General features: G+C 43.9%; 2 pseudogenes; both read right to left on the bottom strand.

Annotated features, from left to right (window-relative positions):
• Positions 1–13,276: 13,276 nt before the first annotated feature.
• LOC132503226 (PRELI domain-containing protein 2-like) lies at positions 13,277–13,804 on the bottom strand (annotated as a pseudogene).
• Positions 13,805–18,309: 4,505 nt separating this feature from the next.
• On the bottom strand, positions 18,310–18,843 carry LOC132503225 (PRELI domain-containing protein 2-like; annotated as a pseudogene).
• Between the last annotated feature and the right edge of the window lie 356 nt (positions 18,844–19,199).

A 19,199-nucleotide genomic window follows, 5' to 3' on the forward strand; every position in this document is an offset into this window, starting at 1 on the left:
GTGAGAACGCAGACGAGTGGAACCGCACAATGAAAGGCCCAGCTCTGATGGACGTGCCTAGAACCGCACAGTTAGAGCCCCACGTTCTCGGCAAGCACACGGACGTTTGCGACGATGAGTGATGGGAGGCTCCTCCCCAGGAGGGCAGGAGGTGGAAGGGGGGCGCTGCAAGGGACCAGGTTTCAGGAGGGGTGGGTGGGGCCTGGGAGGACAGGGAGAAGGAAGCTGGATGGTTAATTCTGCCTCTGGGAGCTTCAAGGCAGGGAGACTCTTCCTCGCATGGGATTACTTATAGGGCGGACATGGGAGCTTTGCGGGGTGGAAGGAGGACTTTGCGGGGAGCCTGCATGTATTTTCCTTCAGGAGCCTTTTCCTTGAGGCCAGGATGCTTTTTGCTGGAGGGAACCAGGAGGAGGTCCCCCCAGAAGACATGGTGTGTGGAAGCTCTTCCTGGCCTCAGACCCACAGTTGATGGTGGCGGGCTTCCTCCTGGACCCCGCCTGCCTCGGGCTCTGGCCGCCCCCGCAGCTGCCTTCCTCTCCACTTTCCTCCCCTCACAGAGGCAGATCCTCCTGTCTCTCACCCAGGGCGCGGCCAGGCACCATCCTGAGCTGCCCACAGAGGCTGTGAGCAGGCCCCTTGCGGTCATCCTGCCTGAGCTCTCAGGACTGAGGCTCGCCCAGTTCTGACCCCCTCTGTTCCTGCAGGCCCTACTCTCGTCAGCCACATGTTCTTCAGCCTTTCCTGAGCGCCTACTGTGTTGCAGGCCCTGGGCTGGCTGCCGTGATCCCTGCCCTCTTGAAGCTCCCAGGCGAGTGGGAGTCAGGATGGGGCTGTAGGAAACAGAAGAAAAACCATCCTGCTGTAATTCATCCGTCATTTCCTGCCAGCCTACTGTGTGCCAAATGCTGTTCATCTCACTATTCACCTCTGCATCTCTTAGCCCTACTATGTGGCAACTCGTGGGCTAGATGCTGCCATGCAAAAAACTGCTTAGAAAAGCAAGGTTTTAATCCAGATATCTGTGGATTCATTCATTCACACATTCATTAATTCAGCAGTTGGGTCCTGTGTGCTTTTTTGGGCCAAGGGCCATTCTAGGAGTTTGTGGGGAGCACACACTTTAGGCAGATCTGAGAAGCATTGTCACCTTCCACAAATATCACTGACACACATTATGTGGAATGCACTTCACATAACATTCTCACTGACTCTTTGCTACGTTGTATGGTACCTAAGAAGCCGGGCCCAGGAGCCTGACTTCTTGAGTTCAAATCCCAGCTCTGCCATTTATTAGCTGGGTGAGCTTGGCTAATTCCCTCAACCTCTCTGTGCCTCAGTTCCTCCATCAATAAAATGGGGATAATAATAGTCCCTCCCTCATTAGCTTGTTATAAAGATTGATTTAGTTAATATGTAGAAAGTGCTTAGAATGGTACCTGGCACAGAGAAACTGTTTCTACAGATCTTTGTTACATAGATAAAACTATGAGAGGAAGAGAGGTTCACCCCATTTTACAGATGAGAGAACTGAGGCCTGGGGAGGGGACTTGACCAGCCTTAAGTCTGTTTGTGTGTTTCATATATTCATTTTCCAGATCGGAAATATCTCAGTTCTATTATGAGATGCTCGTGTGCACACTGTAGTCAAATATCACCAGAGCCGAGGCTGGAAGTGATGGCGTCTGCTCCTCAACACCTGCGTCCTTGAGATTATGATTTGTAACGAGGTGGGGCTTAACCCTTCCAGGTTTAATAGAAAACGTCATGCTTACATATACTTTTACAGACCGTTTCTGTTTCCTCATCGATGCATCACAGACATGCTTCCATGCTAATACACAGATCTAGCCCTTTCTTTAAATGGCTGCCTTGCAGTCCAACGTGTGGGTCCCCTGTAATCCACCCAACAGCCCCTGGTTGATGGACAGGCACAGCATATCCTTCAATCTGTTATCAGAGCCACGTAATAACATATAACTCATGTTATCACGTAGCATAAAACGTGCGTGTTTCTCTACGTCCATACATACAACTGGTCAGTAGGGGGCACACTGACCGTCCTGCGCTCTGCCAATTTCCTCACTCCCACAGGGGTGGGGTGGGGGGAACAATGAACTCTGGTTCCTAAGGAAGTTTCCAGTCCCTCCATGCCTTGGGGCATCTTCGTGTGTCTCAGTTTTTCCTTAGACTCTTCTGTGTACATTTTTCAATCCACAGTCACTGAAGGAGTTTTGGAGAGGAAGGTGGCAGGAAGTGCCTGAAGGGAGGCCAGTGCTGTTTGGGCCTCCTGGCTGGGGAGGTGACCATGACAGCCCTTGGTGGCTGCCTGGTGCCCTCTGCCCACCCCTTCCCAGTGTGACATCACAGGGAAAGAAGGGAGCCCTATGCCAGGCACTAAGGGATTTGATGCAACCTTCATCTCAAGTGCAGGAAAAGTGGACTGTTTATTTTTCAAAGGTTGTGGGAGGACGGTGATAAGGCAAGGAAGAGGAGGAGGGAGAACAGGGGGACAGAGAGGAAAGGACGGAAATGGGGGGCATGGGAGGAGGGGCAGAAAGGTAGAAAAGGGGTGTGGAGGGAGGGCAGTCCTGAGATGACTTCCAGGTGGCCCCCCTCCTTGAAGGCACTTTGGATTTGCCTTAAGTTGTTAGTGAGAAAAAGAAGCACAGAGACGCCTAAAGAATCCAGGAAGAGCAGCTGTAAGGACTAGCTCCTCCCCCTGGGGCTGAGGTCGAGCACCCAAGAGACCCTCACACCCTGGACCCCAATAGGGCTGAGATCCAGACTTAACTGTTGGGAGGGCATGGCCATGGTTCAGCGGATGGCAGAGAAGCGCTGCGGTGCCATGCTGGAGGAACTCACTGGACACCTGCCCCTCCCAGGGTGCCAGGGAAAGCTGTCACTGGGAGGGGGCTCACTGGAGGCACTCTGTTACAAAACTGCCCTGTGGGGTGGGGCGGCCGTCGGGGGAAGCCTCTGGATGCGGCTGACTGCCATGCACTGCAGCAGCCGGCCACTGGGCGGCGTGCTGGAGAAGCCTGATGAGCAACCCATCACCTCTAGGAAGAGCCCTTTCCTCCCGCAGTGTCTCTCCAGCGCCCTCTCCTGGCAACACTTAACATCGTGCCGTGTGGGAAAGGGAAAATGCTTAAGAGGTCCAGATTCCTCTCCACGGAGCAGTCAACAATGGGTGAATTTGGAACTAGAGGCAACAAATTGAAAACAGCAGTGTCCTCCTTCCATGACTCAGCTTCCATATGTACCTGCTACACACGTTGTAATTTTATACACAACAAACAACTTTATGTTCCTATCTGACAAGATACAGCCATGCTTCTTCCAAATAAATTCTCACTCTTTTCCCCAAAATGAGGGGATGCAGTTTCAAGGGTCACTGAATGCATAACTGATTTGTATATACATCACTCCTGAAATTCAGTCACAGCGCCGCTGAATATTCTAGTCCCTAAAGGCTAAATCGTAAACTAAACGTCTGACAATCGTGTATAAAGTAATGATGCGAAGAAAAGAGGATGGTTAGCACATAAAAACAAATACATCCTTAAAACACAGCAATAGAAGATATGCCAAGTCATTACATCCTTGTTTCTGTAATCCTGGTTGTGAGGCCCTCATAGATATGTACAAATTCCTCCTTCCACCCCTCGTTCTGTATCTTCCCCCACTCTCAGCCAGAATGCCAGCTGGTGTGGATATTTTACTTGGTGGTGTGACCCAAGCCTTCATCTCTGCGGGGTCTGAGTCCTCAACCACCATGACATTATTGGCTGCTGTGGTTTTCCATCCACCTTTACTATCTGGCTTGGAAGTGCCGGGGCACCCAGAGACACCCTTGGTTCCAGACAGCATCCTCCTGACCCCCACTGAGTCAGAGCAACTCAGCTTCCACTTGGTAATAGGGATCAACCACTCCGGCCAGTAAGTGAACGCCTTCTTGTTTCCCCTGCTGGTTCAGTGGCATAACGGGCGCACAGTATCCAGTGGGTGGGTCTCCTCCTTGTGCAGCCACTGTTGCATTGGTGTCTCCACCAGATCACGGGCCCAGGTTGTAGGCAACATGTGCTGCAGCCTGTTCTGGTCCCCACTCGAAGCTGGCAGCCTTCTGGGTGACTGTGTAGATGGGTAAGAAGCTCACTCACACATGTTCTCTGTTGCCTCCAGAATCTAACAGGGCATGCCAAGTGTGGCACCTGGCTTTGGGTTGGAGGTGCAGTAACTTGTCTTTCACCCTGGGGGAGAGATCTCCACTTACTCCAGACCACTGTGTCCCAGACCCTTCACTGAGGACGGGGCCCTGAGTGCTTGTGGGGGTTCTCTTCTCTCTCGTTTGCATGTGTTTTGAAAGCCTCTGAAAACCTTGCTACTTCCTGCTCAGCAGATCCCATCAGCGTGATGTTCTCAATGTAGTGAACCAGGGAAATGGAGATCTCTGTGGGCTATATTAGGGAAGAGAACAGGATGATTGGGGCAAGGCTGTGCAGGTTTACTGCTGGCCCTGTCCCCCCAAAACAGAGGGTGAACACACTTTGAGAAGCACCAGTGCAGGAACCATCTGGAGAATTTGAGGGTCTCAGCTGCTGGGCCTGTGTTCTCCCTCTACATCAGCAGCTGGTTTGAGCTAAACCATTTCACTGTGAGTCCCAGCTTTCTCATCTATAAGATGAAGAATTTTATGGGTCAATGAGCAAATCAGAGAGGAAATTTAAAAATAGCTTGATATAAATGACAAAACACTACTATACAAAGTCTATGGGATGCAGCAAGGGCAGTCCTTGGAAACATTCATAGCAATTCAGGCCTTCCTCAAAAAACAAGAAAAATCTCAAAGAGCCTAAACTACCACTTAAAAGAATTGGAAAAAGAAAAACAAACAAAATCTAATGTCAGCAGAAGGAAGGAAATAATAAAGATCAGAGAGGAAATAAATATTTAAAAAATAATAGTAAAAAAAAGATAAAACCAAGAGCTGGTTCTTTGAAAGGGTAGACAAAATTGACAACCCCTGGCCAGGCTCACCATGAAGAAAAGAGAGAGGACTCAAAGAAACAAAATACGAAATGAAAGAGGAGAAATAACAACTGATACTTCAGGGAAAAAACCCATAAGAGTACTGTGAACAATTATATGCCATCAAACTGGACAACTTAGAAAAAATAGACACGTTTTTATTTTTATTTTTTTTTTCTTTTTGCGGTATGCGGGCCTCTCACTGTTGTGGCCTCTCCCGTTGCGGAGCACAGGCTCCGGACGCGCAGGCCCAGCGGCCATGGCTCACGGGCCCAGCCGCTCCGCGGCATATGGGATCCTCCCAGACCGGGGCACGAACCCGTATCCCCTGCATCGGCAGGCGGACTCCCAACCACTGCGCCACCAGGGAGGCCCCTAGACACGTTTTTAGAAGCCCAAACTGAATCAAGAAGAAATAGTTTGAACAGACCAATTACTAGAAGTGAAATAGAATCTGTAAAAAACAAAATAAAACAAAATAAAACAAAAAACTCCCTGCAAACAAAAGTTCAGGACCAGATGGCTTCACTGGCGAATTCTACCAAACATACAAAGAAGAACTTATACCCATCTTTCTCAAACTCTTCCAAAAGATTGAAGAGGAGGGAACACTCCCAAACTCATTCTATGAAGGCACCACCACCCTGATTCCAAAACCAGACAAAGACGCTACCAAAATAGAAAATTACAGGTCAATATCTTTGATGAATACAGATGCAATAATTTTCAACAAAATATTAGTGAACTGAATCCAACAACACATAAAAAAGATCATATACCACAATCAAGTTGGATTCATTCTAGGGTCACAAGGATGGTTCAACATATGCCACATCAACAAAAGAAATTAAAAAACCACATGATCATCTCAATAGGGGCAGAAAAAGCATTTGATAAAATTCAACATCCATTCATGATAAAAAAAAAAAACCTCTTACCAAAAGTGGGTATAGAGGGAACATATCTCAACATAATAAAAGCTGTTTATGACAAACCCAGAGCCAACATAATACTCAGTGGTGAAAAGCCAAAAGCCTTCCTGTTAACATCTGGAACAAGACAAGGATGCCTACTCTCACTACTTCTATTCAACATAGTATTGGAAGTCCTAGCCACAGCAACCAGACAACAAGAAGAAATAAAAAGGTATCCAAATTGGAAGGGAAGAGGTAAAATTGTGATTTTATGCAGATGACATGATACCATATATATAGAAAACCCTAAAGACTCCACCCCAAAACTACTAGAACTAATAAACGAATTCAGCAAGGTAGCAGGATACAAGATTAACCTACAGAAATCTGTTGCATGTCTTTACACTAACAATAAAATATCAGAAAGGGAAAGTTTTAAAAAAATCCCCTTTAAAATTGCATAAAAAATACTAATGAATAAACCTGGCCAAGGAGGTGAAAGACTCATATGCTGAGCAAAAAAAAAAGATTGATAAAGGAAATTGAAGATGATTCAAAGAAATGGAAAGATATCCCATGCTCTTGGATTGGAAGAATATTATGAAAATGGCCATGCAACCCAAAGCAGTCTATAGACTTAATGTGATCCCTATCAAATTACCCATGACATTTTTCCCAGAACTATAACAAATAATCCTAAAATTTATATGGAACCATAAAAGAATTGCCAAAGCAATCCTCAGGAAAAAGAACAAAGGTGGAGGCATAACCCTCCCAGACTTCAGACAATATTACAAAACGACAGTAATCAAAACAGTGTGAGACTGGCACAAAAACAGACATGTGGCTCAATGGAACAGAATAGAGAGCCCAGAAATAAACCCACACACCTACGGCCAATTAACCTTCAACAAAGCGGGCAAGAAAATACAATGGAGAAAAGACAGTCTCTTCAGCAAGTGGTGCTGGGAAAGCTGGACAGTCACATGTAAATCAATGAAGTTAGAACACACCATACACAAAAATAAAACTCAAAATGGCTTAAAGACTTAAATATAAGATGTGACACCATAGAACTCCTAGAAGAGAACATAGGCAAAACATTTTCTGACATAAATTGTAGCAATGTTTTCTTAGGTCAGTCTCCAAGGCAAAAGAAATAAAAGCAAACCATCAAACAAACAAAACCAAAACTAAATGGGACCTAATCAAACCTTTAAGCTTTTGCACAGCAAAGGAAACCATAAACAAAATGAAAAGACAACCTATGGAATGGGAGAAAATATTTGCAAATGATGCAACCAACGAGGGCTTAATTTCCAAAATATACAAACAGCTTATATATCTCAATACAAAGCAAACAACCCAGTTAAAAAATGGGCAGAAGACCTAAATAGACATTTCTCCAAAGAAGACATACAGATGGACAATAGGCACATGAAAAGATGCTCAACGTCACTAATTAAGAGAAATGCAAATCAAAACTGCAATGAGGTATCACCTCACATCAGTCAGATTGGCCATCATTAAAAAGTCTACAAATAACAAATGCTGGAGAGGGTGTGGAGAAAAGGGAACACTCCTGCACTGTTAGTGGGAATGTAAATTGGTGTATCCACTATGGAACACAGTATGGAGGTTCCTTAAAAAACTAAGTAGAGTTATCATATGATCTTGCAGTCCCATGCCTGGGCATGTATCTGCAGAAAACTCTAATTTGAAAAGATACATGCATCCCAATGTTCATAGCAGCACTATTTACAATAGCCAAGATATGAAAGCAACCTAAATGTCCGTCAACAGAGGAATGGAGAAAGAAGGTGTGGTATATATACACAATGGAATGCTACTCAGCCACAAAAAAGAATGAAAATGCCATTTGCAGCAACATGAATGGACCTACAGATTATCATAGTTAAGTGAAGTCAGAAAGAGAAAGACAAATAGCATATAATATCACTTATATGTGGAATCTAAAATATGATACAAATGAATTTATTTACAATCAAAAACAGACACAGACATAGAAAACAAATTTATGGTTACTGATGGGGAAAGGGGATGGGGGAGGGATAAATTAGGAGTTTGGGATTAGCAGGTACAAACTACTGTATATAAAACAGATAACAAGGTCCTACTGTATAGCACAGGGAACTATATTCAATATGCTGTAATAAACCACTGGAAAAGAATATGAAAAGATATATATGTATATGTGCATACATGTATGTCTATATATAACTGAATTACTTTGTTGTACACCAGAAACTAACAACATTGTAAATCAACTATACTTCAATTTAAAAAAAAAGCAAATACAGATCACTTAAAGGCAAGTAAATTCATACCATGTGTTATCAAAATCAGCATTCTAGGGCTCCCCTGGTGGCTCAGTGGTTAAGAATCAGCCTGCCAATGCAGGGGACAAGGGTTCGATCCCTGGTCCGGGAAGATCCCACATGCCATGGAGCAATTAAGCCCATGCACCACAACTACTGAGGCTGTGCTCTACAGCCCACAAGCCACAGCTACTGAGTCCGCATGCCGCAACTACTGAAGCCCGTGCGCCTAGAGCCCGTGCTCTGCAACAAGAGAAGGCACCACAATGAGATGCCTATGCACCGCAAGAAGTGTAGCCCCCGCTCACCGCAACTAGAGAAAGTCCGCACGCAGCAGTAAAGGCTCAACACAGCCAAAATATAAATAAATAAATAAATAAATTTAAAAAGATACAATTTAATAAAAAAATCAGCATTCTAAGTATACTTGTTCTCTTTAGAGGAACAAATCTAGTCCTGCACCAGCCTACTTTTTAAAAAAAAATTAGTTGTGGGCCTCCCTGGTGGCGCAGTGGTTGAGAGTCCGCCTGCCGATGCAGGGGACGCGGGTTCGTGCCCCGATCCCGGAGGATCCCGCGTGCCGCGGAGCGGCTGGGCCCGCGAGCCATGGCCGCAGGGCCTGTGTGTCCGGAGCCTGTGCTCCGCAACGGGAGAGGCCGCGGCGGTGAGAGGCCCGCGTACAGCAAAAAAAAAAAAAAAAAAAAAAAAAAAAAAAAAAAAAAATTAGTTGTGACAACTTTATTTCCGAATGATGGTAGGATTGAATTTCACAGGTATACAACTAATTTATAGCTCTAAATCACAATAACACTGAATCAAAAACACTTTATCCTGCAAAGAAACTTGGCACAGAAATGTTCATTTGTAATCTACTTACGTTTCACATTATAGAACTGTACATATGAAAACACTAACACAATTGGGGAGACAACAGCTTATAGATTTAAGTAAATCATTTGTAGCAATATCTCAGTTATCTGGAGGTCACAGATCTGACAACTGCAGTCGAGGATCAGGAAGTAAGTTAGAGGAAGTAGCAGAGCCACTAAAATAATGTCACCAAGTCAGTGCAGCAATGTTCATCCATTTCACTGCTAAAGAAAGCCTCCCAAAGACTCACTCCGCTCCTGTTTACTGTCACTTGACATACAGTATGCAATTACAGCATTTCCCAACTCCATACAGTAAAGGAGAGCAAAGTTCCTAGAGACAGGCGGACTTAAGGAGGAGAGAAACCACAGGGAACAGGGACGGAAAAGAAGAAACCATGAAAAACATGGCAAAACTCAAAGAGCAGAGCCATTCAGTGGAGGGGCTTTAACAAACCCAGATAAGACCTGAAAGAATTCAAAACATAAATGATGACCCTGAAATGATTTCATTATCTTCAGTACATTGTTTGCAAAAGCAGGGAAATGTATACTAAATTAAGAGAAGGCTCAAGATGGAGGGGCTATGGGGATACACATATGTGTATAGTCGATACACCCTGCTGCACAGCAGAAACCAACACAACACTGCAAAGCATCCACACTCCAATAAAGATGTGAAAAAAAAAGAGTTCCGTGTAAATGGCTGAAATAGAGCAAAAAAAGATGTGCAACTTAAAAGAATAAACTTGAGTCAGCTATACCATTCACCACGATGTCGATAAATGGGATATTACTACACAGGTACTGTTTATAAAATACACAAAGCAATTTATATCAAAAGAATATAGCACCTTTTTTAACCCCATGATTGAAACCATAAAAGCCCGTTCATGGTAAAAGCACCCTAATCATGTAGGGAAAGCCTCAGTCAGCTTCTCTGTGCATGAGAACTTTATATTGTGTCCTGAGTGATCAGCTGTATTGATCAGTGGACCCAACTGACTATAAACGCTTCTTAAAGGATAGGAGACACAGAAGCCACAAACACCTCCCCTAAATCACCGTTTCTCAAAATCTGGTCTGTGAAACAGCACAACCAAGTCTCCTGGTGAACTTGTTTTAAAATGCAGGTCCCTGAGTCCCATTTGAAGTTCCATGAATCAGAATCTCTGGGGGAGGCCCTGGGAACCAGCAGTTGAGCCCACCTACCCAAGGATTTCTGGTACAAGTAGAAGCCTGGGAATCACTGTAATACATCCACACCTTCCTGTGTAGGATCAGCAAACCCAGCCAGCAGGAGCCTGGCCAGGTCTGTGAATTAACCCTTGTCACCCTTGCTTCTATGTACCCAGTAAGGCTCTACCCCTGGTATTGACATTTTATAATCAAGTTAAATGTGGACTTCTAAATATTTTATCACAGGAAGAAGACTCTGACACATAATAAAAATAAAGTTTAACAAGCCCAATTAATTTTAAGAGGAGTATACGATTTCTAAGCCATATATGTGAAGCTTGAAGTAATGGATGCCTGCAGAAGGGAAAAAAATGAGGAAAAGTGTCTGATGCAAGTTCAGAGGATTGCTTGGGAATGGGGAGGAAAATACATGTAAAAGCAGCCTTGGAGGAGAGGCAGAAAGCAGCTTACATCCAGAATAGGGAAATGAAAATCTCTTAAAAGTTGGATGAGATGTTTAAGCTGGTCCGTAACACTCTTGAAGCAAAGGCTGGAAACTACTGGCAAACATGTTCTGTTTGGCCGGCACCATGCTTTCGACAATCCTGAATTCGTTGCCAACACATAAAAATTGGGCGATTTCTTTCTTTTTATCTATCTTTTCCTAGAAAATTGGAAATTGGAAGAACTAGGAAAACCAGCCAGTTGGCAACACTGTGCTGGAGCCGGGCAGCAACTGCTCACCTTTTGCCAGCCATGTACTCCTGGGGTCTCCCCAGTGGCCGCCAGCCTGCTTCACGCATCAGGTCACCTGCCAGACCCTTGTAGGCATTTCCATTGGCCACCCCAGCTTCAAGGAATTAAGGCAAAAGGTCAGCCTCTCCGTGCTTCACTCTTTCTAACAATAATTCTTGCTACAAAGATACGTTCCTACCCTGGAGGTGTTAAGAAAGGAATCAGATAATATCTGCAAATCACCTAGAATTCACTGTAGTGTTTGCTGCCCATTGGAATCACCTAGGGAGCTTTAAAAAATACTGATGCCTGGGTTCCACCCCCAGAAATTCTGACTTATTGGTTTGAGATGTAACCTAGGCAGCAGGAGTGCAGAAAGCTCCCAGGTGGTTCCAATGGACAGCCAAGGTTGAGAACTCCTGCCTTCACAGAATGCAAGTTGTTGGGTATGAACGGTTACGTTTATTCTATTTTTTTTTTTTTTTTGGCTGCACCACGAGGCTTGCGGGATCTCAATTTCCCGACCAGGGATTGAACCCGGGCCCTGGCAGTGAAAGTTCGTAGTCCCAACCACCAGGCCACCAGGGAACTCCCAGGGTTACATTCATTCTAACATCAGCCTCCAAGTACAGATTTCTTGCCTCTCACCCCTGTGATAATTCACATCACCTTTTATTTTTGGAAATGCGCCATTATTCCAAAAGCCTACCAACTGCCATTTACAAACTGGAAAAGGAGGTCAAAATGTCTTCTGGTTTCTACCATTCATTTTCCCTCCAACACAATTGAGGAATGAAACACTAAGGAAATGAAGGGAAATTATCCTAAGACACAAAGCTCAGGCAGCACAAACAGCTCAAATACAATAAGAGGAGCTCACAGTGGCAGGCTTGAATAAAAATAAAACAAAAAGCCAAAAAAACCCAATTGCTTTGAAAGTCATCAATTTGCTAAATGGAACATTTATCAAATATTAAAAAAAATGATTTCCCCAAGACTTTCCAGTAATGGCCCAATTTTTTTATTTTAAGAAGATGAATTCCAAATTATTGCCCGTCTTCAAGCTTTCTTTTAGGTAGTGTGCATTTACATCTTGGCTTCCGATTGTGGGAAAGGCAAACTACCGTCATCTAATTTTCAAACAGTAATACTACATTACATTACATTAGAAAAGTACGTTTCCAAACTGGTTTCGTGTACTGATAATAGCTTCTATTTACTCTGTGCACCAGGTGACATGGTAAGCACTTTATCACACAATCTCCAATTGTTCCAACAACATCATAAGGTTAACTCTATAATCTCATTTTACAAACCTAAAAAATGAATTCCAGAAAGATTTTAAATTACATACATGATCACGAGTTATCGCGTGGCCACGCTCAAATTCAAACCCGAGTCTCGCTGACTCCCAAACCTGTGCTTTTCATACCAAACCACCTTGTTTAATCATCACAAATAGAAAGACCTGTGCCTGATTATCCCCCTTTGCCCAGTGAAAAACAGAGTGGTCACATGATCTGCTCCAGATCCCAGAGTGAGTTAGAAGGAGCCAAGATGATAGCCCACCTCCCCACTCCCCAGCTTCTTTTAAGGACCAATCACAGTTCATGTGTTGTTATAAAAGTCAGCTGATGGCAGTTATGTAGTACTGATGGGTAGAAATCAAATGCTCCTGATTTCTGAGAATCTTCAACATTACTATGAATATGGCTTAACTTCAACACAGGTCTGGTATATTCCTTTCTGTTCCAGGCTACCTAAGAATCAGGTATCAGGTTTAACTCCTTTATTTGTCCCAGAATCCTCTCATGAATCCTATGAGCAATGATGCCGAGAACAGACAGGAACAGGCAGCACTTTCCAGGCCTCTGGCCCATCCTTGGCTGCCCCAACACCACCACCAGGCAATCAGCAGGATATCCTGAAGAAGGGAAGACATCACCTTCTATGGGATTTTTCCTTTATTTGTAAAATCATAGACATTATGCCATAAGGATCAGCCAGAAGGTCTCAGCTCCACTAGAGCCGCTCTTTGAGGCCAGCTCCCAGGGAAGTGTATCTTGCCATGTCCTGGCAGGAAGGTCTCCTCTTCTGTAAGCTGCCAACACCACATCCTTAAACCTGTATTTCGAAAATTGTGTCTTTCTTGTGTCTGAGAAAAGATTCTCGAGAAAAAGTAGACACAACACAACTTCCTGGTGACTCTTTATTCGGCTAAGGGGGCACCGCACTGTTCCTTTAGCAGTATCTCTGTTATTCTAAGTCCCTTCTGGGCGCCCTGTCTTAAAAATGTGCTGGTAAAAGTTTCCCAAACGCAGTTGAGAAAACCAGCCCCTGTGCCTGAAATCCCACCTTTCTGAATGAACTCTGTTCAGTTTGGAGTTTTCATACTTTCCCAGAAGACAGACTCTTCCTTCGTGGATGCCTATTGTGTCCACGTAAGACAGTGACTCCACATAGCCACGTTCCTTTCCTGAGGATTGAACCACGATTCCTCTCCTAACTGGATATGAGGTACCTTTAAAATGTTCACCTTCCTTAAAATTTCTGGAACCACATTCTGACAGACTGCAGTCTTCTTTCTATAGATGATCCCTGTTGAGACATCCTGTTTTTCCTACACAATTTTTACAGAGATGACGTTTTTATCCATGGGGTTCAGATACTTTCGGAGGAAGCTGGTGACCACCTGCTCGAAGGGGTGCTTGCACACCTCGTGCACGTCCACGGTGACCCCCACGGTGACCCCCACGGTGAGCACCAACCCCGCCTCCACAAGCACACTATGCTGGAGCTCTCCAGCAGCCTACTTTTAATAACAAAATCCATTTACCTAATTACGTTTACTCTAATCTCAGCCTGACCACGCACAGAACTTTTTCAGGGCTCCCTTTCCACAAACCTTCCACAGCCTTCTGTATCCATATTAGTTTTGTCCCATACTTTTTTCCCATCTAGAAACAGCCAGCTCTAGGACCAAATCACTTTCTCTTCCTTAATAAAATGCAATTCCATTCCTCACACCTTCTTTTACTCAAAACATATATCCTACTTTCCTAGTGTATAGTGAAATGTTTCCTTTATTGTTTTTAGTAGCTTTAATTACATACGTAAATTAGAATCCTCAACTCTTAGACACCTTTATTTCTAGTGAAAACCAAGAAGCAATTGTAACCTGTCTTTTACATTAGCACTCTGTAGATTGGTAAACATAAATACCAATAATAATTTCTAAAAAATGTGCTTTTTATAGAAAATACCTCAGTGTGGCACCAAACATTTAGTAATAGTCCTAAACACCTTCAGTTTCTCTGTAAGGGGAAGCCAATGTTTAGTAATTAATTTTCAGTATCTTATTATGTTTGGGAATGACTTAGCTATTCAATAAACTTCCATCATTTAACTTAATGTAGCACAACTCGAATCATCATTTAACTTAATATAGCACAACTCTCAAATTTCAACTTAACAAATACCTGGAGAGATCATTTTAAAGTAGACATTCCTAAAACATAATTATTTCTAAAGAATTCACCCAAAAGCTCTTATATCATTTGCATTTATTTATAAGAATTTCATCATACCAAGTTAATTTGTTTCTTTCTGCTAACAAACTGCAACACAAGTGACATAAATTTATTGACCTTCAGTAAAGCTAGGCACAATAAGAGACATCTGTATTGAGTATACCAACAAGCTTAAGCTAGGTTTAATACCAGATATTAATTTAATAGTGAATATTTCCTAGATCATGTGAACCCAAAATTTGTTCTGGCTAGCATTTTTTATACTTAGAAGTATTTAATTTACAAGTGCTTACTGTTAAGTCAATTAAATACAGCTTATTTACAAGTTAAGTTTTACATAAAGACAGAACCAGAGATCTTAGTTTTTCTGCTTGAGAAAAAAAGAGCCTTTTTTTTTCCCCCCTCAGCCTCAGGGACACAGATTATTAGATAAGTTCCTGAGATCCCAGGTAGATCCTGAGATCCCCAGTAGATCATTTACATCTCAAAGGCGCAGGAAGAGAAATGTAGATTCCAGCCATCTTGGCCATTTTCAGGATTCCCCTCCGCCCCCAGCTCCCTGCCAATTTCCAAATATCCAATTCAGTTTAAACAAATAACAGTAATAGAAAATAATATATCTGTAATTTGCTCACATTCGCATGCCTCACTTTCAGCAAAACCAGGAAGAGAGAACAGGACTTGGACTCAGGTACCGAGACACACACCCCCCCCCCCCCCAAGTAAAAGCCAAAGCAACTGAAAAGGCTCACTAGAGGCCACTGTTCTCCAGATCTCAGGGAGTACTGAGGCCACACAATGTTACAATAAAAACATCATTTTCTTTCATTTATGAGAGCATAGCTGAAGATCTCCCAGTTTTGCTAAATTCACCCTAGGCGGATTTTAAGATGAACAGAGCTCTGATTACCCATAATTAACTATTTACGGCAGGTGTTATGAAATATATGCAATGCAAAACTGCCTCTCAGGGTCAAAGTTCCCGAGCCCCAGAAAGGGAGAACCCCAACTAACGGCCCCTCAGAGATGAGGCTGAATGAAATACCAAGGCTGGTCCAAAAGGGAAAATTCCAACCAATGCTCTGCCGCAGGCAAAGCCAATGCGATAGGGAAGGGTACCCGGGTGTTCTCACACCACAAGCCCCATTACTCACCAAAGATGGCTCCATTGGCCAGCGTGAGTGCCTTGTTTCCATCACCACCAAAATCCAAAGCGCCGAGGGCCAGGGACGCCCGCTGGCCAGTTCTGGGGGCGTCTCTGAGACAAAGCTGCTCAGGCAGCTGCTGGACAGGCCCCCAGGAGCAGCTGCCAGCCAGGGCCCATGTGCCAGGGTGAGGCGTCCACACGCGACTGAGCCCCAAGTTGGTTGCCAAATTGTTACCAAACCAAACGCAGGCCCGCTTGCTCATGCGCAGTAAACGCCAATCTACTGACACCTGGTTGCGGTGAAGGAAAGTGCAGCTTAATGGTAAACCCAAGGAGGACAGGTGCTTGCGCTCAAACCCGCCCCCGCCCCCTCGCCCCCGCCCCTTCGCCCCCAGCTCCCTGAGGACTTGCAGCAAAGCGTTTTATTTTACTTTTTTTAACATCTGTACTGGAGTATAATTGCTTTACAATGGTGTGTTAGCTTTCTGCTGTATAACAAACTGAATCAGCTATACCTATACGTATATCCCCATATCCCCTCCCTCTTGTGTCTCCCTCCCACTGTACCTATCCCACACCCCTCTAGGTGGTCACAAAGCACTGAGCTGATCTCCCTGTGCTTTGCAGGTGCTTCCCACTAGCTATCTGTTTTAGAGTTGGTAGTGTATATATGTCCATGCCATTCTCTCACTTGTCCCAACTTACCCTTCCCCCTCCCTGTGTCCTCAAGTCCATTCTCTACCTCTGTGTCTTTATTCCTGTCCTGCCCCTAGGTTCTTCAGAACCTTTTTTTTTTTTTTCAGATTCCATATATATGTGTTAGCATGCGGTATTTGTTTTTGGCTGCACCACGAGGCTTGCAGGATCTCAATTTCCCGACCAGGGATTGAACCCGGGCCCTGGCAGTGAAAGTTCGTAGTCCCAACCACCAGGCCACCAGGGAACTCCCAGGGTTACATTTATTCTAACGTCAGCCTCCAAGTACAGATTTCTTGCCTCTCACCTCTGTGATAATTCACATCACCTTTTATTTTTGGAAATGCGCCATTATTCCAAAAGCCTACCAAATGCCATTTACAAACTGGAAAAGGAGGTCAAAGTGTCTTCTGGTTTCTACCATTCATTTTCCCTCCAACACAATTGGGGAATGAAACACTAAGGAAATGAAGGGAAATTATCCTAAGACACAAAACTCAGGCACAGCTCAAATACAATAAGAGGAGCTCACAGTGGCAGGCTTGTATAAAAATAAAACAAAAAGCCAAAAAAACCCAATTGCTTTGAAAGTCATCAATTCGCTACATGGAACATTTATCAAATATTAAAAAAATGATTTCCCCAAGACTTTCCAGTAATGGCCCAATTATTTTTTAAGAAGATGAATTCCAAATTATTGCCCCTCTTCAAGCTTTCTTTTAGGTAGTGTGCATTTACATCTTGGCTTCCGATTGTGGGAAAGGCAAACTACCGTCATCTAATTTTCAAACAGTAATACTACATTACATTACATTACATTAGAAAAGCACGTTTCCAAACTGGTTTCGTGTACTGATAATAGCTTCTATTTACTCTGTGCACCAGGTGACATGGAAAGCACGTTATCACACGATCTCCAGTTGTTCCAACAACATCATAGGGTTAACTCTATAATCTCATTTTACAAACCTAAAAAATGAATTCCAGAAAGATTTTAAATTACGTACATGATCACCGAGTTATCTCGTGACCATGATCAAATTCAAACCCGAGTCTCGTTGACTCCCAAACCTGTGCTTTTCATACCAAACCACCTTGTTTAATCATCACAAATAGAAAGACCTGTGCCTGATTATCCCCCTTTGCCCAGTGAAAAACAGAGTGGTCACATGATCTGCTCCAGATCCCAGAGTGAGTTAGAAGGAGCCAAGATGATAGCCCACCTCCCCACTCCCCAGCTTCTTTTAAGGACCAATCACAGTTCATGTGTTGTTATAAAAGTCAGCTGATGGCAGTTATGTAGTACTGATGGGTAGAAATCAAATGCTCCTGATTTCTGAGAATCTTCAACATTACTATGAATATGGCTTAACTTCAACACAGGTCTGGTATATTCCTTTCTGTTCCAGGCTACCTAAGAATCAGGTATCAGGTTTAACTCCTTTATTTGTCCCAGAATCCTCTCATGAATCCTATGAGCAATGATGCCGAGAACAGACAGGAACAGGCAGCACTTTCCAGGCCTCTGGCCCATCCTTGGCTGCCCCAACACCACCACCAGGCAATCAGCAGGATATCCTGAAGAAGGGAAGACATCACCTTCTATGGGATTTTTCCTTTATTTGTAAAATCATAGACATTATGCCATAAGGATCAGCCAGAAGGTCTCCGCTCCACTAGAGCCGCTCTTTGAGGCCAGCTCCCAGGGGAGTGTATCTTGCCATGTCCTGACAGGAAGGTCTCCTCTTCTGTAAGCTGCCAACACCACATCCTTAAACCTGTATTTCGAAAATTGTGTCTTTGGATGTGTTGTGTCTGAGAAAAGATTCTCGAGAAAAAGTAGACACAACAGAACTTCCTGGTGATTCTTTATTCGGCTAAGGGGGCACCGCACTGTTCCTTTAGCAGCATCTCCATTATTCTAATTCCCTTCTGGGCACCCTGTCTTTAAAATGTGCTGGCAAAAGTTTCCCAAACGCAGTTGAGAAAACCAGCCCCTGTGCCTGAAATCCCACCTTTCTGAATGAACTCCGTCCAGTTTGGATTTTTCACACTTTCCCAGAAGACAGACTCTTCCTTCATGGATGCCTATTGTGTCCACGTAAGACAGTGACTCCACATAGCCACGTTCCTTTCCTGAGGATTGAACCACGATTCCTCTCCTAACTGGATATGAGGTATCTTTAAAATGTTCACCTTCCTTAAAATTTCTGGAACCACATTCTGACAGACTGCAGTCTTCTTTCTATAGATGATCCCTGTTGAGACATCCTGTTTTTCCTACACAATTTTTACAGAGATGACGTTTTTATCCATGGGGTTCAGATACTTTCGGAGGAAGCTGGTGACCACCTGCTCGAAGGGGTGCTTGCACACCTCGTGCACGTCCACAGTGACCCCCATGGTGACCCCCACGGTGACCGCCAACCCCGCCTCCACAAGCACACTATGCTGGAGCTCTCCAGCAGCCTACTTTTAATAACAAAATCCATTTACCTAATTACGTTTACTCTAATCTCAGCCTGACCACGCACAGAACTTTTTCAGGGCTCCCTTTCCACAAACCTTCCACAGCCTTCTGTATCCATATTAGTTTTGTCCCATACTTTTTTCCCATCTAGAAACAGCCAGCTCTAGGACCAAATCACTTTCTCTTCCTTAATAAAATGCAATTCCATTCCTCACACCTTCTTTTACTCAAAACATATATCCTACTTTCCTAGTGTATAGTGAAATGTTTCCTTTATTGTTTTTAGTAG

The sequence above is a fragment of the Mesoplodon densirostris genome, chromosome 15, assembly GCF_025265405.1.
Source record: "Mesoplodon densirostris isolate mMesDen1 chromosome 15, mMesDen1 primary haplotype, whole genome shotgun sequence".
Classification (NCBI taxonomy): domain Eukaryota; kingdom Metazoa; phylum Chordata; class Mammalia; order Artiodactyla; family Ziphiidae; genus Mesoplodon; species Mesoplodon densirostris.